Here is a 24,362-nt window from a genome sequence, read left to right as displayed (position 1 = left end):
CTTTGGTATATATAACCCTATATCTGACTCTTTTAGTTTTAGGACTTACAAACAACCGTTATGTGAACAAAACTATAATACTCTCTTTAGCAATTTTGTTGCGAGAGTATAAAAAGTTATACGTGAAAATCCGTGAAAGCGGTTCATCGTCGTAGGTATTTCAAAAGCGATCACTTTGTGTTCTTAACCAGGAGATCTCTGTTCTTTAAAATTAATTAATTTTGGGGTTTTCCTTCGTTTTCGAGCGCTATTTTAGCCTGAACTGTACATATTTGGTAAACTATTTCAAAGTAATTGCTTTATATAGGAGAGGTAAAATAAAAAAGGTTTACCCCAAAGGTAGTTAAAGCTTTAAAAATGATTGAATAGCCGAAAGGATACAGATCTTTCCTAGATTTGAATAACTTTTATGTTCTTGAGAACTTTGATCTCCATATGTCAATGAGTATGTATTTGGCAGCTCTTTGTTTAGGATGATAAATGTTTGTTTGGTGATTTTTATCATGAAAAGAAAACTAACAACGAGTTTAATAGAAATTTTATGTTTCCAATGGAATCGGGACTACTAAGTTCTTGAAAATGTTGCAAAAGTGTTTTGGGGAGTTTGCTTTACCACAAACACAAATACTTTAGTGACACAAAATTTCCTGTGAAGGTTGCGAAGCAATCCAAACCTTGTACCATGCGAGTGTCCATTCACCTCTGTTGATAATATCATAAAAGTTAAACAAATTGTAATTGAAAATCGCCGTGTTAGCATCAGTGGGGTAGCAGAGGGTCTAAACACATTTTGGTTAATGTTTTGGATATGGAGCATGTCTAAGCTAGATTCGTACCAAGAGGCCTGAATCTTTGAAAAAACGACTTCGAATCAGAAAAAGAGGTGTATGACAACTGAGGACGTTACATTTATCTAACACATTATTACTGGTGACGAGGTCTAGCTTTACGCAGTTCTACGCCAATAAAGAAATAGAAGGCCTAAGTTTATGAATATGATGCCAAAACTATGAAATAATCAAGCGAATGGCGTTTATAAAGTCAAAAGCATAAAAGACAAAATTTGCTGAAAGAAATGAGGATCACACCAGCCGAGACCTGTAACAAGTGTATGCGAAACTTCACTAAGCGTTGCCATCCAGTTCAAATTTTATAATAATTTTTAGTTATAGCGGAACACCATCGATTACTCTTTACATTTCAATTATAAATAATATATATACAACTGTTTTATTAGAATAAAAATCCTAAATCAACGGACAGTTACTGTTGCTTGATGTTATTATTATTCGTTAGCTTTGAAGATATGTTTACCAACCGGTTATATACTCATATTTGTGGGTTCTAATCATTATAAGGTCTCAAATGAATACATACATATAATTATTATTTATTTTACTTGCTTGATTCAAACTGCTGCAAACTGCTACTAAACTATTTGTCCCTGAAGAGGTTTAATCATTTCACTTAAGTATGATTAATTTTCAACGCCAACGTGTCTACGGCTAAATAATGTGTTTGATTAAGTAATCTGTGCAGGAAAATCTTAATTTTTATGTCTGCCTAGATTTTATTATAGCCCACATAATATGCCGAAAAGCAGTCGGCAGACTCGTGTCATACACTTATTACGGTGACTGTAATTAGGTTATTAACTGATGATTTGGTAATTTGGAGCGCATGTGACTTTTGTAGTATTATTAACTATTTATAAGGATGGTCGAACATGGGTGTTCGCGCGGCACAAAATATGGGAAAGCGGGTACATACTTTTTTCGAATCTCCTTTAGCCCACAAATTACCCCATGTCAGCCTTACTAAGTACACAAACTCGTAATATTTTCATCATTCGCTAGTATTTCTCCTATGTAAACAAATAGCGGGGTAAATGTAAATTATTCAAATATGATGAGAAATTATAGCTAATTTTCTATTATTACTATTTTATTGCCGTTATGGCAGGCTACTTAAAAATACATTAGACTTTCCTAAATCCCTAAAGTTTTATCTATCGCAATGAAAATTTATTTATGCAATGGGTGTATGTAAGATGAATCCCTGAAGGTGAAATAAAGCATATTATGTAATATTGATTCATTTGTTTGTGTTCCGTCGAAAAAATTTTGATAATATGTTTGTTTAGCTTTCCACAGCTGTTTTCTGTCCTGGTAAATAATTTCTCAAGTCGGTATGGAGAATTACAATGTTAGTTTTTTTTACGGTTGTAGAAACATGACCTATTTTCTTTTAATAGTACTCTGAGGAACAGGTTATAAATATCATATTTTGTCCTTGTAAATAATTTCNTTTTTTTACGGTTGTAGAAACATGACCTATTTTCTTTTAATAGTACTCTGAGGAACAGGTTATAAATATCATATTTTGTCCTTGTAAATAATTTCTCAAGTCGTTATGGAGAATTACAATGTTAGTTTTCTTTTTACTCTGAGGAACAGGTTATAAATATCGTATTTGTATTAGCGCGCACTCACCTTTTTCACTTCACCTTCGTATTAGTATTGTATGTAGGATGAATGCCCCATCTGCCCTTTTCGTCCATTTTGGGTGAGGAATCAGGTCATGTGATAGTGGTCGGTGTATTTCTGTGTATTTGTGGATGTGTGGTACTTTCGTGCGTAGTGTATAATGTGGATCGTAAGTAGTTATATGCTGTGTGTGGTAAAAGTTGCGTATCAGTGTTGTGAGTCTAAGTCGATGTTGTGTGCTAGTGTGGTGTGTATGTTAAGATCGGGAGAAGAGTAATATATTATCTCAAAATATTTAAGACAAATCCCATACCATGATTTTCTTCTAATATTACTATTGGAATTATCACTAACTTTCTTACTTAACTTTTCTGGTATTTAAACTTTTCTCTTTAAAGACTGAAAGATTTAAATTATTTAAAAATGACTTTGAGAATCAGCTTCTTAGTAACTATTTCTCAAACTATTACTTAGTAAACCAAACTTAGCTATAAGATAGTCATTAGGCTATTATGTAGGTCTCACGTTTGAAAATCTGCTATTCAGAAAGTCTTAATGATTCTGTTAATTTTAAAATTATGAAGTAAATGACTTTTAATAGTATTTTACCATAAATAGCCTATATTTCTCAATCTTATAGCAGCTTTTTGTGCCGTAATATGTATAATAATTCTATATAAATGACTACTAATCTTAATTATTTCAGTGTACCGATTTAATGTCGTAAGAACTCGTCATCTAAATTTTCAATGAACGAATGAGCAGCAAGTGTGGCTAAAACGCAGAATCAACATACTTCAAGGTAAGAATAAAGCAATATATAATAAGAAATAAATAATAAAATATTTTCCGCATCAGTATATTATGTGGAAAATACTGCTTTTAGTTGGAGATCTTAGCTATCTTATTTTTATAGAAAGTGATCCATTTCGAGGTTCCCTACTTTTTTTTGAAAGAAAAAACTCAACAATTTCAAATTCAATGTGAAACACTTATTATCATTCGAAAGCACATTCTATGGCATTTATTTCGTGAAGATTATCTGTTTCTAATGTTGGCCGTGGCTATGTTTCAGATGATCTATCCCTTGAGTCCAATTTCCGATGACTCGTTTGAGCATTTTGACAGGTAACTGACGAATGACACCATGCCAGAATCGTAGTAGGACTGTCTGCATAGACTCTAAACTTTACATATTCCTACAGGAGAAAGTTTAAAGTATGTGCTATCAAACGATTTTGGTGGCAAATCGACCAACCCAAAACATGGAATCATCTGCTCACAGAAGTGTTCTCCCAATATATCCATTTATTGATGAGATGTGTGGGAAGTGGCGCCGACTTGTTGAAACCAAATGTCGTCGAGATCAACTCAACTTCAAGAACTTCAATATCAGGCATCAAATAGTCGGTTATCAAGGCGCGAGAAAGGTCGCCATTGATAGTTACGTTCTCACCGGCATGATTTTTGACGAAATATAGAACGATGATATTTCTGGGCGGCTGCAATTCTTGCACATTTATATACATCTTCATAGTTACTAGAATCGAATCCAGTTTCGAGGTACAAAATTTCGATATTTGAGGCATATATATTTTTTATCCTTAGTTCTTCAGACCTTGTTCTCGCATGATTAAGTTTTTTTTTCTCTGACGAGTTCATTTTTGCTAAGTTTTCACGAATTTTTTACGTTCAAGTAGCAGATTCAGTGAAATTCTTCCATGTCGCGACTATTTTCCACAACTAAATTTATATATAGCTATAAATAAAGGCCAACTGTCCGATATATATGCGTACTGCTTCCTCAGTTCTTGAGATCTTCTTCTTGACAGAGCGCCAGTCGTTTCTTCTTTTCGCTAAATGGCACCAATTGGATATTCCAAGTGTAGTCAGGTCCTTCTGCACTTGGTCCTTACAACGGAGTGGAGGTCTTCCTCTTCCTCTGCTTCCCCCGGCGGGTACTGCGTCGAATACTTTCAGAGCTGGAGTGTTTTCGTCCATCCGGACAGCATGACCTAGCCACCGTAGCCGCTGTCTTTTAATTCGCTGAACTATGTCAATGTCGTCGTATATCTCGTACAGCTCATCGTTCCATCGAATGCGATATTCGCCGTGGCCATCGTGCAAAGGACCATAAATCTTTCGCAGAACTTTTCTCTCGAAAACTCGCAACTTCAACTCAACAGTTGTTGTCAACACATTTCAACTTCTCCGCGCCCAAACTTTACTCATTATGTGCAAAGAAGATCAAATATAGAAACTGCACAAGAAGTGCGAGCCAGAGTTGAAAGAGCAATTGACTTCAACTAACACGCTTATTGACATTCTAGTGATTTTCATAGCGATTTTGTGTCGGTTAAAGTTGACTCAAGCGTACGTATGACAGCTGCGTAAGCATGCTTCGTGCGGAGGGCTCCACTAATATCACATTTCAACAGCGCTGACTACGTTGCTGATAAATGCTCATATACGAGTTTTCGTACATTTGAAGTATATATGTGTATGTGCTTACAACTTGCCACTGTGTTGATTTTAATTACACCGCAAATTGCGCACCTTTACCGTTGGTTGCTCTTCGGTTTTTTATTTTTTTTTTCCTTTTTTTTTGGTTTTTGCAAAAAACCTGAGACTGCTTCGGGGGTTGCAGCGTAAAGGTGGCAAGCGCGGGTTGGTTGATGGCAAAAGTTTGACTGGTCATGTGTCAGTCAACAAACATTTCAAGTGATTATATGAAACAAATGAAGGAATAAATGATGACTTTTATAAGCTTATGTATGTATGTGTGTGGTGCCTTGGGTGTAGTTATAGTTTCCAGCTACAAGTGTGCTGTATAATCAGCGATAGTGTGGCAACGCTGTATGCTCGCATAAAAGTTAATAAATTGAAAAAACAATTCAGATAAAAAGTTTTGCCTTTAAAAGTCGGTAATTGCGAGAGAACAAATGAATTTTATGCACGCACAGCGTTATATATATACATATATATACCATTTATATTTGCCGTCCACTATTTTTTAATACAGTTCGTTCGTTTATACACTCCAGACTTTGTTAGTCTTCTGTCCGTGGAGTTGAGTTTTAGTTGCATGTTTTTGAGGTTTCTGTTTTAATTATACGCTTATTATTTTCACAATCATTACCTGCTGGATTTCTATTTCTATTATGCGCGACTTGATGGAGTTGAACTAAAATTGAATTTAGCAAATTGTGTTTTGATGTTTGGTATAATGCTAAGCAGGTTTATAAATATATTAATGTACTTTAAACAGGGACACAGAGCTTTCAATGTAGTACTTTAGTTCAAAACAAGTTTCAACCGACTTCTTCTCCACAAACTAAACCAGAAAGATAATATATGTATTGTCAACCTGATAGAAATTCGGTTTTTGTTGTTATCGCAGCGACGGACAAATTTTCTGACGTAGTTTTTCGAAATACTGCCGATTTGACAGTTCTTGGCCGAATAAAAATCCGGGTACGTTCCGGTTACGTAGTCCAGACTGTCGCATTCACCAAGTGAAACGGCATTTCGTCTTTCAAACGGTCCAATAACTCTATGTAACAGATACTGTTAATGGTCCTTTCTTTTTCAAGGTAGTCTCAAAGTACAGGTGCCAGAACGTTGCCAGCCGACTGTAGCGTTTTTCGACTCTTTGGAGCAAATCCATTATATGCAGTCCACTCGGCTGATTTTCGATTAGAATTCGGAGTGAAATAATGGAGCTAGATTTCTCATACTCAAATATTCGTGAATGATATGATGCACACATTCAGGTGATTTCTTTAGAGTACCTATTATCTTGAACAACAGTCATTGATAATTGCTTTGCCTCGAGCAGTGTCCGGAAACTGGTCATCAAGTCAAGTTTCTGCTTTCTCCTGAAAAGGTAGTATTTTCGATTGGTAGCAGTCAATTGTGGCCAGATATGATCTATGGTATAGATACATAAGAACTTCCCAACCAAACTCCCGGTGTTTCTGGTCTGTAACTCCTAACTTTAATTCCATTTTATTCACTGCTCGTAGTCCATAAGACTCCTAGCACTTTTAAGTAGCGACTCTTTATGATACCTTAAAAGAGAATTTGGACTGGTTTTCTTTAGTTACAGCGAGTTGAAAAGCAGTGCGGCAACTTGAGGTTTACTGATTACTTTAAGTCAGCTCATTGTTTGAAATTCACAATCGGAAATGTTTTAAATAAATATGTAATTGATTAATATATGTAAGTAGCAAGCAATCCGCCAAACCGCGATGCTTCCAAGATGGCGTTACTACTCATTCTTTCAGGTGATCAGCCCACAAAAAGTCATGATTTATTCAGGTTCTGACTTTCTGCTAGTGCAGTCTGTCGACCTCTATGAAATTGGGGGTTATGATTTGTCAAGGTTATAACTTTTTTCGTATTCAGTATGCCGAATTCTAATTGAATTGTAGGTGGTTAGCTGGATTAATTCCATTACTCGTATGGCTTGCTATTTTACACTGTTATATCGAGACGGATTGTTGTCTACTGTTGGCGACTGTGCATGTCTTTTAATACGTATATGCTAATTAGAAACAATGATTAAATACAAGCTCTATTTAAGTAAGTTAAATAGAGATTAAAGTCGAGCTCTGCAGCATTGCGTATTGTGAAATTTTTTCGAAGTCAGAAATATTCACTTTCGATGTTCGAACTTCGCCTTTCAAAAATATTTACTTTCAAAGTTCGAATTTCTGCTTGTTGAAATATTTACTTTCGAATTTCGAATTTTTTCGACCTAAGAAATACTAGTTTTCGAAGATCGATTTTTTCGAAATCTGAAATTTTAATTTTCGTAGTTCATATTTCAGTTATTTGTAAAATTATTTTCAACGTTCGAATTTAGGCTTTTTGAAATCTTAACTTTCGAAGTTCGGATTAGGGTTTTTGGAAATATTAACTTTCGAAGTTCGAATTTAGGCATGTTAAAATATTTAGAATCGAAGTTTGAATTTTTTCGAAATCAGAAATAGTAATTTTCAAAGTGCGAATTTTTACTTTTTGAAATATTAACTTTCGAAGTTCGAATTTAGGCTTTTTGAAATAGTTACTTTTGCAGTTCGAGTTTAAGGTTTTTGAAAGGGCTTTATCATTCTTATAGTGAAAAAATTAAGTAGTTAATAATATAGAAATAATCTATCATAGGATCAAAGTCAGATCTTCGAAAAAAATTAACACTTTCGTTTAAAAAAATCCTGGGCCGTTGACATATGACCATTAAAATAAGAGGAAAAGGTGTATGATATCACTGTTTACTATAATTAATAATGAAGCTCTTAAAACTCAACTTGGAAAAGAAATGTTTCCATTTTGGAGGCTAACTTCGAAAAATGAATAAATTGCTTTCGAAAATCTGATTTTGTGTGTGCTTCATAAAGTGTTCTAATAAAGTCATATAGTAATGGATTCAATAGAATGTCATTCTAAAAAGCACTCAAGCGCTATTATAATATTTTTTTGTTTGAAAATTTGAGTTTTTAAACTTTTTTGTTCTTGTTTTCGCATATTATTGTGGTTTTTTTTTTGTTTTTTAATAATTAACAATATAATTTACAATTTTTCCAATGTACTTTCAATAAAAGTTGCAAAAAAAATTAAATTCTAACATTATTATTATTATTTAACACAAAAATATATTTTTCTACACCCACAGTTATATGCACATATGTATATAGTATATCAACATATTCGCATTCGTGTCGCCCTATCAATTTAAATTCTCATAAAATATGCAAAACCGCCATTTTGCCAAGCACCTTCGTAAATGGGCTTCCACACACACATAGCCACTCACACTCAATACATTTATGAAAGCTGTTACTCGCATATAGTACAAATAACAATAAAAACAACAAGACTCCATGACTCAGAACTGAGTGCAACCGCAACCATCACTCATCGCCAATGACACACGGTAGCAAGTCGAGGCAATTTAGCATGCTATTGAAAAAAGAAAACTCAAATTTTGCAAACAATGACAAATACACATGCAATCAACAGTTAATAATTTCAGAAAGTGAGCATAACAATGGTGGTAGAAAGAAGGTTGTAATGGCAAAACTAAAAAAACACCGGTGCGAGGCTTTTAATTTCGTTTTGACTTGATATGCAACAAACTAGTGATTTCCTTGACAATGTACTGGCTTTAAAGTCGACAACGGATAATAATCTTGTAAAATATAATAATAATGTAGATGACGTGTTTGACTGGTGAAGATGGATTGCTACGCTGTTGGTGGGTGGTTGAAAATATTTTTAGAGAAGTTGGTGGGTGAGTTAGGGGTGAGTGTTATTAGCGCGCTGTGCGCCTGAAGGTATGAAAAGTTAAAATTTAATAGCTAGTTTAAGTAAGATATTTACAATTTAGAGCTCTCATTGCTAAAAATGTGTGTGATACATTTCTTGGTACCCTACTTTTTTTTTTTTAAAGAAAAAACACAGAAACTTCAAATTTAATAATAAATGTTTACTATCATTTAAAAGAACATTCTTTGACATTTATTTTTTTGAAGATTATCTCTTTCAAATGTTGATCGCGGCTACGTCTTACGAGCTGAGATCATGAGCTTCAATTTCAGGCATCAAATAGTCTGTTATCATGAGGCGGTAACCATCGCCATTGACTTGGAATATGCATCGATGATTCTACCAACCCACGAAACAGTTGTTTTTTTATTTTAATTTTATTTATTTTTTGCTGAAATGGAAGCTCTTGGCTCTTTTCAGGTTGCTCTTCGTCCCGAATGCGGTAATTTTGTTTGATTACATACTCATTGAGCGGGAAATGGGCTTCATCACTGAACAGAATTTGCCTCGAAAGCATCAGATCTTCTTGGAACTTTTCAAGCGCCCATGTAGATGTATCAAAAAAGGCTATTGAAAAAGTGCCTTTACTTGAATCAAACGTTACAACGAATTTTTCGATATAAGATAATTGCGTAATTAGTTTATAATTAAGTAAATTATTTTCAGATTTATATAATTTTTTAAACGCTGTAGGGATGTGTTTAGCATGCTTGCTTGAAATCATTAAGTAATTATCTACGCATACAATTAGGCTAAGTTGGTAGACTGATAATTGCCGCCGTGCATTCCGCTATCTCTCCGTTACAAGTTGACTTTGACATTAGACGACAATTAGCGCACTGTTTGCTTTGGTTGTTTCGTGTTAATGAGCTACCTTTGTAGACACAACTCATGTGCCATCACTCTTCAGTATTTCATATGAAACAAAGCGCTCTCTTGGTGTCCTTTGAAATAAATATGCATATATGTATATGTATGTGGTCGTATTTATTTATGTAATATATACATATTTTCAGTTACAGAGGTATTCAGAAAAATCCTCCTATCTAGTTGATTCCAACTTTATTTCTGTTACTCGTATCACTAAATATATTGGCCTTTTAATAAAAAATATATATAATTTTTTTTTTTACTCTAGATTCAATTTCATTGAATTGAAAATATCATAAAATTAAATTATTTCAGGTCGCTGATTCAAATATATTTGACAATAATTAAGCTCATTGTATATCGTTACAATTTAATATAATTAAAATGACTTCGGTTCAATTTGACTCAACTAAAACTAAATTTCATTCGATTTATAGCCTACTCGCACTGGTGCTAATTGATCAATTAATCGAACAGTGCTCGATTAAAGCGCTAATTTAGATCGATATACCATACAAAATAGAATTCGTAATTAAAAACTGCATTAATTCTTAAACGAATACAAATCGAGTTTAAACTGGATTGAAATTCTGCGGGTTATTGTCCAGGCTTAAAATTTGGTTGTGTTCATTGCTAAAATAGCAATCAACTGGTGAAGAAGCAAAACTGGTGTCTGCAAATAATATTAAGGAGTTTCGTTTTCCCCTTTCTGTAAATAAAGTCAGTGCGCAATTGTAAATATAAAACTAAATAAGCTTTTATATTTGAATATTAAATGTATCTTTACATATTTAAGATGATAATTTTTTAAACGTTACTCTTTGTAATTTTGCAATGTACGGTGTTTGAGATAACGTCTCACTTCGTCACTACCGTCACTACTGCTGTTATTCTCTGTATCTTGAAGCTCTCTGTGTAGAGCCGCAATTTCGTCGTTAGGCATGGTGAAATCAAATATATCTCCACTATAACTTAATTCGGTATTACGTTCTATGTTTTTAGGGATCAAAAACTTTAAATTCAGTATTCTCTCTGCCACGACTGTCAGGTTCGAACTGATGGCGAAAATACAGTCTGGTTAGTGGTTGCGAAGTAATCCCAGATACGAAAATCTTCTATCCATCTCCGTTTACACTTCCTAGGAGTATATAGAAAGCAAAGACAGAAAGTAGAAAAAAGAAAGTAAACGAAACAGTTAGTCCCGCGTATCGAGTTACCGCAGTAAACCAAGTGGTGAGCGATAGTCGTGTTGCAGCTGAAGTGTGCTTCATGGTGAGTGAGAGTCACCTCTTGAGTGCAAAGGGTTCAAATACGCAAGAAAAATCGCATTCAATGGTGTGTGTTTTCCATTTTACCATCTTCTTAAAACTGGTTTCTCAATTAAAATCTTAATATACTAAATTGAAATTGGCTGTTAGGTTAATTCAGAGAAGTTTGGAATAATTTATAATACATTGTGACAAAATGCAACGAAATAAAACATTTCGATGACTGTTGTCTTGTTTGCATGTCAAACTCATAAACCCCTACCTCATTGGCACTTCCATGAATGTGGAATCTTAATTCGCCCGACACTCTTTGTTTATAGTTCGATTAATCTGAACTTGGGACAAGTCGACCAATAACGCATTTCATATCCAAATTATCCACCAAAATCAATCAAACGGTCACGCGGAAGATGTCCACCTCTCTTGCCACCTCTCTAACACTTGTCTGACGATTTTCAAGCATCATTTCCTTCACTTTTTTTTTTTTTTTGAATATTTTGAGCAGTTGAAGAGGTGGAAGGTCATCCAGAACGAGGCATGTCTTCAAGGATCTCTCGACCGTCTTTGAAGGCTTTGTATCACCCGTTGGTTTGTGTTTTTGATAAAACTGAATCACCGTAAGCCTTTTCTAACATTCGCTACGATTCCGCTCATGAAATTTGGTTAGAAATGCAAAATTTGATACAACTCTTTGTTCGATATTTTTATTCATTGTAGAAATCGCAACGCACTACTGACTTGTACCGACTTAAGCAGCTGCTGTAAACAAACTAGTTGACAGTTCGAGATCACATTTGGCAGTGCAATTAAGAACAGTCCTACCAACTTAAAAATTATTATTTTTTTGATATATCATTTACCTGGCAAGTTCAAGTACAATTTCCGGGTGGCCTTTTGTCACAATGTGTAATTAAATAAAATAAAAAAAAAAACTAAGGCCTGAAAGAAATATTTATTGAACTTCGAATACTTTTGATTTAGCAAATTTTTCGAATTCAACCCCTAAAGTTTGCTTTCTTAAAACTAAAACAAAAACAACTCAAATTGAGTTATTTTAGAATCCACTTGACCAAAGTGCGCCCATCGAGAAACCAATAATCGTCAATTCGAAATAAAGTTATTTCAATTTTACTCACCAGCACACCTGCACTTAATAACGCACTAAAGGCGCGGGTTGGCATATTAAACGCTGAACTTGATGATGGGTTATATTACACAAACAAAGCAAAACAAAACCGTAAAAAAGAAGGAAATTCGCAATAACAAGATCTCATTGACAATACAAAATTAAATTTCATATAGCTTTTATGAATGTAAACAGATTAAACCGAAAGCACAAAAGCAATCATCGGAAAGAAATAATCGAAAGTAAAAAAAGTAAGAATCGAACGTTAGGGTGCAAGCAAAGAAATGGAGACAAAGAGCTAGGTATGAGGGCAGACACAGAAGCAAATATGGGTTTGTGTGTGGAAAAGCAGGTGGGCGCGTGTGAAAAGCTGACACTAAATTTATGTTTTCGTTGCCCAATGCCCAGAAGGCAAACATATAACGAAGTTATGACTATATGCGCGTATCATATGATTTCAACTGGCGGTAAACGAGAGCGAATGACTTTTTAAATCAGTCATAAAAAATATACTATATGAGTACGTAGTAGGTAGTATAACGGAAAGGCACAAAGGAATTGCGTGGGCATGACAGTAATGTAGATGTGGAGGATATGTCATTACGTATGTGCATCTTGCTGTTGTTGCCTCCTTTAAAGCGGATATAAAAATAATAATGACCACATGGGTAATTCCTCAAGCAGCAGCAGTGCGCTAGAAACAAAGCAAGGTAACGGCAATGTGCAATGAAATCCGTTAGCAATGTGGCGTGCATGGCGCGCTTCAAATTTATACGAGTTATTGAATGAATGAAAATATAAAACATTTTTACTAAAGCAAAATCAATTTATGTTGGCACAGAGGCATATAAAAAATAATAATCATAATGTTATTTAAGTGTGTCCCAGAGTACGGGTGTGTATATATGTTTGTAGTATACATTAGTTAGTACATGTGTCAGTATGTGTTGTAGCAAGCTTTGTTGTCGTTCCTTTGTACCTTAGACGCATTCGTTAAAGTATTACGATCGTTTAAGGAACTCATAAGCGCACATAAATTGCGCTAAGCGGCTATAGCTGCAGCGGCTTGTTGAGTTAATGATGTGATTTATAAAAAAGGCTATCAAAATGCTTAAGAATATTAAAAAGTAAGCCGCATATGTTTATGAAAAGCAACAGAAAGCTTAATGAAAATGACGACGAGAAATGAAAAGCCTGCTTTTGAAAGAAAAAGCCATATTTTATAGACATACATCTTACACATACAAGTTAATCACACATATCATATTACATATACATACATATAAAAATGATTGTCCCAGCTGCATTTACCTATATGCCATCAAGTCAATCATGATGTCATCCATTAATTTAAAATAATGACATGTTGGCGGCACACCACCACCGCTTAGCAGGTAAGGCAATATAATGGAAACCAGTAAAAAAGTTAAAAAACAGAAACGAAAACAAAATAAAAAATTAGAAAACCCGTTAATCGACTGCCAAAGCTGTAATACCCTTCACTGGTTAAAGTTAAGGGCACAAAACCTTGATTTTGATTCTTTAGTTTGTATGGCAGCTATATGTTATAGTGGCCCGATCTGGAATTTTTCTTCAGATGTTATAGTGTTGCCTTCGAAAATAGTATCTGCCGAATTTCGTGAAGATATCTTATCAAACAAAAAAGTTTTCCTCACAATAACTTGACTTTGCTCATCCAGCTTGTATGGCAGCTTTATGTATAGTGGCCCGATCTGGAATTTTTCTTCCGATGTTATAGCGTTGAGTTCGAAAATAGTATGTGCCGAATTTAGTAAAGATATCTTGTCATATAAAAATGATTTCCCTACAAGTATTTAATTTTGGTCGTATTGTTTATATGACAGCTAAAAGCTATAGTGGCCCAATCTAAAAAATGTCCTACTCTGTTGTAGCGTTGCCTTTGAAAATAGTATCTGCTGAATTTCGTGAAGATATCTTATCAAACAAAAAAGTTTTCCTTACAATAACTTGACTTTGCTCATCCAGCTTGTATGGCAGCTAGATGTTAAAATGATCCGATTTAGAAATTTTCTTCAGAAATTGTAGCGTTGCCTTCGAAAATAGTATCTGCCGAATTTCATGAAAATAACTTGTCAAATAAAAAAATTTTGTAAACGTTGGTCTTCCTTTGCGTGTTGCAAACATCGTGGCAAACTTGGTTTACCTACCCCGTTAAGGGTATAAAAATGTAAAAAAATTCGTTACTGTGGCAGCGCGCCCACCGCACACAACCCTCAAAAAACGTTGGCACTCCTTTGCCGCTGCCAAATCGTAATAACTTTATGTTAAAATAAAAATTAATGAAATATATAATTTTTATTTACCTCAAGCGCCGCTTGAATTTACGCAGTGCGTAGGGTTTTAAGTGCATACTTCTAGGCGCATAAGCGACGTGGAGAGTACTTAAAAGAACTTATGTGTTTTGATTAATACGTTAGGAGAGCACACGAGCTAAAGCAAGCGAAATATGGGTAGCTAATATTTCACGAGGGTAAACTTGAAGTTGGTTGCAAGCATTACTTTAGGCGCTTTGATATGAAGGCATTTTCAATATTAGCTAATTTCTTGAAATTTATTTTACATTATATTATATGACGGCAACGTATGATTAGCGCAAATTATTTTATAATAATATAATAATATTAAAAAATCTTTTGCAATTTCGAGGAAAATTTTCAATTTAAATTTGGATTTTTTTTTTTTTTTTAATTTAAATTGGTATGTTAACTAATTTTCAATAAAACTTTGTGACAAAAAAACAAGACAAAAGTAATTACATTCCCAGGGTAAATGTATTTTGCTAAGTGGGTAGGACTGTTTTTAAATAATATCCCAAATATGAGCGCGACTTGTTGACTACTTTGTCTCAATTTTTGTATTTATAACCAAATTTCGTGTTTAGAATCGTTGCGAATTTTGAAAAGGGTTTACGAAGATTCAGTTTTATCAAAAACAAACGCCTACGAGTGGTACAAAGCCTTCAAAGATGGTCGAGAGATCGCTGAAGACATTCCACGGTCTATTTGACCTTCGACATTTTCAACTGATGAAAGTATTAAAAAGGTGAAGGATATGGTGCTTGCAAATTTTCAGGCAAGTGTTAGAAAGATGGCAAAAGAGCTCGACATCTCTCTCGAGTCCGTTTTTGCTGAAAAATTTGGGTATAAAACGTGTTCCTGCTCGACTCGTCGTGATAAAATTGAGAAGTGGAATTTTAATTTAAAGATGGGCCCTATGGTATCTTGAATTTGTAGACGTAGTACTTTTTGGTTTGTTTCTCATTATTTTCGGTATGGAAAAACCATAAAAAAATTAGCTGTTGAACAAAAGCCACAATTTCGTCTGATTTCATGATATGGTCCACACGTTAATCACTACTAAAAAAGCTTTGTAATTTAAAAAACATTGTGGCTTGTGTTTAGAGTGTTTTTGGAGCGTTTTTTTTTCTGGGAATATGCTGATAATTGTACACTACAAGTATTTGATATTTACTGATTAATAATAAAAATTATATCTCCTTAAAGTATGCTTTAAAAGCTCTTCCTGTTTACAATTAAATGAACAGAAATAATCACAAAGAAAACACCACTTAAATACCTTCATTATTTTAGATATATTTGCAAGCATACAAACGTTCCAACTTGCACACATATATATTTGATAAAAAATTTGTCCACACTTAAAAGTATGCGTCATTTTGTTATCACAAATGCGCTTGCCGGTACGCTTCAGCTGTTGCATCTGTTTCATGCGAAATAAATAGAAGCACATGCGTTATATATATATTTTATTTATGTATGTATGTATGTATGTACCTGCAAATTTCTTTTTTGTTTTTGCTTTGGCTTTCATGTAATTTGCCCACACCAGCTGTGAGCTATGCGCTTCAGTGCTTAACCAGCTATCTTATGAGCATTTAGTGTATGAGTCTACACGTTTGTGGGTATATAGGTGTGTGTTTGCCTAAACTGCTCTGTAAATTGTGCAAAAACCAGCAGACAAGCGCACAGACACACACATATAATATATACAGGTAAATTGTGTGCTATAAATACCACCTGTGTGTGAAACGCACCCACACCTGCTGCCTATAAAGTGTGTATATTTATACCCTGAACAGAGTAAATTAAATTTGTAACTCCAATAAAAAAACGTTGGAGATCCTATTTAAGTATATGTGTATGTATATATAAATTAATAACATGAGGAGCTGAGTCGGTTTAGCCGTAACCGCCTACGTCCGTAATACGTAAACTTGAGCCTCAGTTTGTGAGATTTTGAATTGAAAATTTGTAAATATCCTTCTGTCGTCAAGACGCAGTGCAATTGTCAAAATCGCTAATAGCGGTCATACAAACAGTACCATGAAAATCAAGTTGTTGGGTGGAAAACTTTTGTATTTTACAAAATATCTTCATGAAACTTCGGATGTATCATTATCCACGGCAGCGCTTAAATCTCTGAAAATTTTTGGGAAATCGGATTACTATAGCATCTAGCTGCCATACAAATTGAACGGTGAAAATCACGTTGTTGTATGGAAAATTTTTTATTTGACAAGGTATCTTCACGAAGTTTTTCTACAGGTCATTTTCCAAAGCAATGCTATAATATCTGAGTGAAACTTTCAGTTCGGATTACTATAGCATCTAGCTGCCATACAAACTGAACGCTCGAAATCTAGTTTTTGTATGAAAAACTTTTTTATTTGACTAGGTATCTTCACGATGCTTCGCACAGATCATTGCTCAAAGCAACTCTACAATCACTGAACAAAATTTTTAAGATGGGATTACTATATAATATATCTGCTATACAAACTGTACGATGAAAATCTCGTTTGGAAGCCTTTTTGTTTGTAAAGGGTGTTCGAGCTGCGGTGCAAACGAAGTTAGCCTTTCTTCTTATTGTGTTTTACATTTAGCGCTTTGTCCATTTACACACACTAACTCACATACATGCATACCACACACATTGGAAAAACACGTGTGCTTTGTCTTCGCTTTTGTCTGGATGATTTGATTATCTTTTATCTAAAATAAGAGCGAACAATTATCCTAATACTGCCTGGAAATTACAACAGCACATGTAAGCATGTGTTTGTGTGCAATAAGCATGTATGCATGGGTGTGTATGCGGCATGTAAGTGAGCTGGTACATTTTATTGCAAGCTTTGTAAAGACACCCCGCAGCATAGTGCGGGCAATAATAGCGCTCTACAAGTGTAAATGAGAGGCGGTGGCGTATCAGCACTCCATGCGACTTTTTCACACCGTTTTCTACCCACTCAACTAAAAATACATTTTGTGTGTTGATAAAAGCAGAAATAAAGTAACAAGGAAATATCAGCGTAGTGAGTTAGTATTTTATATATCAGCTTATGTGTGTCTACGTATGTGTAGCGTGCTACATTCAGCCACATGTGGGTTAAAAAGTCAATGCAGTCTCTACAGCAAATTGCAATAAAAGCGACATTTAAGTAGTTTATCCCGCTGGCATGCGTTCGTAATGTGTGTGACAGCTTCCTGCATTTGTATGTGTGTGTGCGCGCGCAACAGTCTTTCGCCTCACTTACACCTGCACTCACTTAAAGGTATCATTTTATATACTCTATACTTATGCCATACACATTTGTCTACGCTATTGTCCTTTTGTTGGCAAACCTACTATTTTTCGCTCAATCCAATTGCTATTATCGCCATGCACGCATTTGCTTTGTTGCCCCCAGCCTTCGTCAAATGGGAAATGGGGAAGAGAGTTGCTTGTTTTATATTATTTTGCAGCTATGTATATGTGTCTTAACATATGTGCCTGCATTTATTGGATTTTTATTTATTTTTTCTAAACTATATTTCAACATTTTAAAAAATATTTTTTACATAGTTAAACTTATACATATACTACCACGGAGCAAAAAATGTTAAGACTTTGTTTATAATTTTAAAATTCTTTATTTATTTTTAAAAATCTATGTCGTCCCCCGCAAATTATTCTCACTTGCCCACAATACACTTGTGCCAAAACGAAACTGTGCTTTTGCAGTCGGCTAGCAAGATTTCTGGAGAACTACACAACCGATCGACATCTCCACCAATATATCATATGTGGTTACCCCAGACGCTCACAACGTAGTCCTGCCAATGCGGGAAAAGTTTAAAAGAGATGCTCTACTGTTTCCTTGGTGCTTTGATCTAGACACCATCGCCACCAAACAATGACCAGTTAATTTATATTTCGATGTTATTACTACAGTCTCTTCTTTGGAGTGTCAATTGAAATTCTGCATACTTCCAATCTACCGTATTGCACATGACTTTTGCAGTTTGCACCCAGGTAGCTCCATCGGGCTTTGATTTTCTTTATCAGGCTTCTGTCCAGAGCGTCGTATAGAAAATGTAATGTAGATCACGGAGCTAAATCAGGCAAATGCGGTGGTTGCGACACGATATCGGTTGAAAATTTGGCGAAAAACTCATGAGGAATCAATGGAATATACGACGGTGCATTATCGTGTTGCAGAAACAAAGAGTTGTCGGCCTATTATTCCAGCCTATTTTTATACTCTCGCAACAAAGTTGCTAAAGAGAGTATTATAGTTTTGTTCACATAACGGTTGTTTGTAAGTCCTAAAACTAAAAGAGTCAAATATAGGGTTATATATATACCAAAATGATCAGGGTGACGAGTAGAGTTGAAATCCGGATGTCTGTCTGTCCGACCGTCTGTCCGTCCGCCCGTGCAAGCTGTAACTTGAGTAAAAATTGAGATGTCATGATGAAACTTGATACACGTATTTCCTGGCTTCACAAGAAGGTTAAGTTCGAAGATGGGCAAAATCGGCCCACAAAATGGCGAAAACCGAAAACCTATAAAGTGTCATAACTAAGCCATAAATAAAGATATTAAAGTGAAATTTGGCACAAAGGATCGCATTAGGGAGTGGCATATTTGGACGTAATTTTCTTGGAAAAGTGGGCGTAGCCCCGCCGCCTACTAAGTTTTTTGTACATATCTCGGAAACTACTACAGCTATGTCAACCAAACTCTATAGAGTTATTTCCTTCAGTCGTTTCCTTCAGGCATGTTCATATACAGCTCAAAAATGGAAGAAATCGGATAATAACCACGCCCACCTCCCATACAAAGGTTATGTTGAAAATGACTAAAAGTGTGTTAACCGACTAACGAAAAACGTCAAAAACACTAAATTTTACGGAAGAAATGTCAGAAAGAAGCTGCACGCAGGCTTTTTTTTTAAAATTGAAAAAGGGCGTGGCGTCGCCCACTTATGCACCAAAAACCATTTCTCAGGAACTACTCGACCGATTTCAATGAAATTCGGTACATAATAGTCTCTTAACACCCTGATGACATGTACGAAATATGGGTTAAATCGGTTCACAACCACGCCTTCTTCCAATATAACGCTATTTTGAATTGCATCTGATGCCTTCTCTGTATAATATAGCTATTAGGAACCAATGATGATAGCGGAATAAAACTTTACACAAATACGGTATTTGATGCGAGAGTATAAAATGTCCGGTGCAATGCATAATACCCAAAGGGTCTTCCTTGTTGACTGTTGGACCAGTCGGAAGGAATTCGGAGTGCTCCACACCTCCATAATCAAAGCAAACTGTCAACATAACCTTAATTTTTGACCTGCTCTGACGTGGCTTGTTGGCTTCGGCTCACCTTTGTCACACGATATTCGGCCGATTGATCATCTGTTTCCGAGCCGTAAGCATAGCTTCTATATATCATAGCTTTACGAAACTATTCCATCGATGAAGCGTGAATGTCTTTAGACCTTCATCTCAGACATATTTATTGCATTATTGTTTTTGCCTTAATTATTATTAAACTAACCCAACCTGCTGGGTCAAACTATTTTGCTATGGCTGATAAAACTTCGCTTTTGGTGTGTTTGGATTTTTTCTCCACTTTGTTGACGGGGAATTAAAATTACTTCTTTTTTGAGTTCCATCAAATGCTCAGGGTTTTCGTGTTCTCGGGTTGAAAAAAGGTTGAGTGATTCCGTGTCTGATACATAGATCATCCTACGGAAAATCCTTTCAGAATGTATAGGTGATTGGAAATCCATTTTCGCAGAGCGAATGTCGGGGACTTCAGAGCAGAAATAAGTTAATCACATGTTGAATTTGTAGTGGTTAGGTCATCGGTTCCAGCTATGACATCGTCTACCTACATTCCCTGGCGAATAATATTGGCTGCCATTGAGTGAGTTTCTTCTGATTTGACGTGGAGCAAGATGCATTAAATACCACAAGCAATTTCGTGGTAATACGGTCAGGTTTAATGACTCTGATTTTTTGATTGTGGAAGAAGTGGTCTTTTAAAAATATTAGGTTGTCAAATATCCGCCTTTTTGCTTTTTGAATTTCGCGGCTATGTATGAAGCGCTACAGAGCTCGTATCTGCAATGCTATATGTCTTTGAAAGGTCTTGACATAACCTACAAAACGACGCTATGCATAATCACGTCGCCGACATTCGAGTTATTTTAAAGTTTTCCTCCGTTAAAGGCAAATCCGTTAGAGAAACTTTCCGTGGGATTAATGGTGTTTTTGGGGTATGGTACTCTATCACTTCGAACTGCGGAAGAATGATTTCGACTATTCAGAGCGGGTGGAACTGCACCGGAAGACCTGTGACGACGAATACCGATCAAATCATAGAAAACATCGAGTTAGTCACCAAACCATTTTAAACCATCTGCAGAAGGCTGGAGACACAAAAAAGGTTGATGTTTGAGTGCCGGCATGAATTGACGTTTCCTGCTGAAATTAAACGAGCTCGTTTTTTGAAGTGGATGATGACTGGAGACAAAAATGGATCACATACGACAATATCAAGCGAAAACGGTCCCAAAGAGTGGACAAGCCGGAATTGACGGCCAGGGAAGTTTTACTGTGTGCTTGGTGGCATTGGAAGGGAATCATTTACTATGAGGTGCACCCATATGGCCAGACTCTTATTTCTACCATCTACTGCGAACAACTGGACCGCTTGAAGCAGGCGATCGACCAGAAGCGTCCAGAATAGGCCAACAGGAAGGGTGTAGGAGTGTTCCACCAGGACAACGCCAGACCACACACTTCGTTGATGACTCGTCAAAAGCTGCGGGAGCTCGGATGGGAGGTTTTATCGCATCCACCATACAGCCCGGACATAGCGCCAAGTGATTACCACCTGTTTCTGTCCATGGTGAACGCCCTTGTTGGTGTAAAGTTGAACTCGAAAGAAGTTTGTGAAAAGTGGCTGTCCCAGTTCTTCGCAAATAAGGAGGGGGCTTCTACGAGGGGGGTATTATTAAGTTGTCGTCTAGATGGAAGCAGATTAAAGAACGAAACGGCGCATATTTGAACTAAATCCGATTGCTGTAACACTTTTTCTAAAACATTGAAGATATGTGTGTATTTGACAACCTAATAGTAATCACTGATATTTTCGATACTCCAATGATGCCCATAAGACCTTTGACTGTTAATCGTCGCAAATTCTATATTTTATTGATGGGCAGTTGATCTTCATGACCTAGCTGCACTTGGTATATCGCAATGGCGCCAAATAGCGAAAAGAAGAAACGACTGACACGCTTTTGTTAGCCGAGCTAAAGTGAAGAAGACGAAGTATACTAAAAATATTAAAAAAAAAAAAAAAAAAAATTACATTAGTGAGAAAATTTTTTTTTTTTTTTTTTTTTTTTTTTTTTTTTTTAATAGTTTATTCCCTCGTATAGCAAAACTACCATCCACTATGACTACACAACCCTTGAAGCACTTAACTTACACCCTTTCTTAACANNCCAAATAGCGAAAAGAAGAAACGACTGACACGCTTTTGTTAGCCGAGCAAAAAAAAAAAAAAAAAAAAAAAAAAAAAAAAAAAAAAAAAAAAAAAAAAAAAAAATTACATTAGTGAGAAAATTTTTTTTTTTTGTTTACTTTTTTACTTTTTTTTTAATAGTTTATTCCCTCGTATAGCAAAACTACCATCCACTATGACTACACAACCCTTGAAGCACTTAACTTACACCCTTTCTTAACACCCACTTAATTTGTTGTAACAAAAGAATGCGTTACGCACGTCGCCAGTTTTGACGCACACTAATCCTGCGCATAATATCGAAACACATTTGCTCTGGAAACACGTCTATGCACACCCACACACGCGTAACGCGCCAATAGCCGTGGGTTATGCAATTTGTGGGGTGTTTACAACGCTCCCTCCCAGACACGCACACAGAGTCCCGTTCACGCACACACACAAAAAACGAGCAAAGTGAGTGCAAGCGCCCGCGGTTATTTGTTGGCGCACCTGTTCAGCATTTGCAAGTAGTATTCTATAATAGTTGGGGCGTAAAAATGCCACTAGCGATAGCGTCAAAAATAACAAACTAACTATTTGCGCGCCTAAAAGGCGGCAAAGTAAAAACCAAAAAAAACAAAAACACGGAATACAGTTGCTCAGGCATAAACCAATTTACCGTTACGCTGTTGTAGGAAAAAGGTGAGCCATTTAACGCGCGCCCAATATTGTTTCTATAGTCACAAAGGTATGCACACACATACAAGTACAAACATGCCGTGTCCTGAAAAATGCTAATGCAGTTCGGTAAACAGCCTAAAACGCGGTTGCGGGCGGCGAAAGTGTGCAAAATATGCTATTTTCAAGCATTTGCCGCGCAAATGTAATAATTTGTATGCGAATACATACGCACAGCTATATATAGCTGTATGTGCAAATATATATAGTGTTGTTGTAAGCTTATAAGCGCGTAAAATGTATACGCACAAAACTGTTTCGCGTTACGTTCATGTCTTTAGGCGCTTCGCAGCTGTGTTTTTTTTTTGCAAATCTTTTTGCCGCGTGTCAAAAATCTCAACCACTCTTCAAGGTAAACACTCAAATATTTATTTTCGCGTACAAGCTGTGCAGAAATGTTTTTTTTTTGTTTTTGTTTTTTTTTTTGTTTTTTTGTGTGTATGTGCCTTGTTACAAGATGTGTGTCAAAATCGTTGCATATGCTTAGGGGTAATTGGTTTGATTTGAGTTTTTTCGTTGTTACTTATTGTGAAAAGGTCGCTCTATATTGAAGGAGAGAGTAATTGCACCATTGCCACGCCCATAGAAACGCATTGTGGGCAAGTAAAGGAAATCTCGCATATCGGTAAGTACTTAAGGTAGGGTACTGGGATTGTACATCGATTAGGAGTTTTACATTTTGAAACCTCTTCGCTCAACATTAATGAGAAAGATCAGTTAAAAGACACGCCCATTTGCTATATGAAATATGATAAGTCGTTTCAAGCGAAATAAAGTGACATGTCAACCTCAGCTATTTAGAGATGAATTTATAGTTTTAAGGTGTAGTTTGAAGCATATAGGATTGATTATTGTTGTAATTAAAAGTAGGTTTTGTTTGCTCATAGTAGGTGAGCTGGGGATGCAGAGGCTAATGACTCGCTCAGGCGTTTAGAAGGCTCCTTGTGTATCCTCCGGTAATAAAATCCCATCCTATTACGTCCTGTTGCAACCACCCTGCGATGCGTTGATTTATAATCTCTTCTTCTTCTACGTTACATACTGACAACTTTTATAATAGTCATTGTTTGGTGTACCCAGTATGCTGTGGCGTCTACCTATTGGACAGTGACCTATTTGCATTCTAACTAGAGCATATAAATTCCTATATTTCGGAGTCTGCTTGTAGGTTGGTGCCTGCTCTGACTACTAGTTCATCTGCTTCAGAGTTTCCAGCATTATCACTATATGCTACTGGTACTCATTCCAGTTATATCGCGAAAAAGAAGAGAGATCAGGGCATTCACTCTGTTTCAGCTCAAAATTAGAAAAGATCTCATTTATATGTGTTCAAAAAATTTTTGTGATCTTTTATTAAATTATTTCTTCTGACAGTTCTTTTCGATTTTCTTTGGAGACTGCTCAAGCCCAATATTATACATACATATGTATATCATCAAATTTGAACCGTAGTGATACAAAAAATATAATCAAATTTGAACCGGACTGTTAAGAAAATATATTCTTATAATTTATAATATTAATTATGTAATCCAAATAGTTGCTATCTTTTTATACTCGCGCAACAAAGTAGCTAAAGAGAGTATTATAGTTTTGTTCACATAACGGTTGTTTGTAAGTCCTAAAACTAAAAGAGTCAGATATAGGGTTATATATACCRAAGTGATCAGGGTGACGAGTAGAGTTGAAATC

At 35.6% G+C, this 24,362-nt stretch overlaps 1 long non-coding RNA gene across 1 annotated transcript in view; it reads left to right on the top strand.

The window, feature by feature from the left end:
• Positions 1 to 24,362, top strand: part of LOC108977468 — a 316,378-nt gene that overhangs the window by 138,390 nt on the left and 153,626 nt on the right. Inside the window, exon 2 of the long non-coding RNA XR_001994038.1 lies at positions 3,193 to 3,288. This is a non-coding gene — a long non-coding RNA (uncharacterized LOC108977468). The remainder of the gene's footprint in view (positions 1 to 3,192; positions 3,289 to 24,362) is intronic.

This window comes from Bactrocera latifrons, unplaced genomic scaffold (genome assembly GCF_001853355.1).
Source record: "Bactrocera latifrons isolate USDA-ARS-PBARC rearing strain unplaced genomic scaffold, ASM185335v1 scaffold_9, whole genome shotgun sequence".
NCBI lineage: Eukaryota > Metazoa > Arthropoda > Insecta > Diptera > Tephritidae > Bactrocera > Bactrocera latifrons.
Note: the sequence above shows the minus strand (reverse complement) of the source record. Positions and strands in the feature narration are given on the sequence as shown.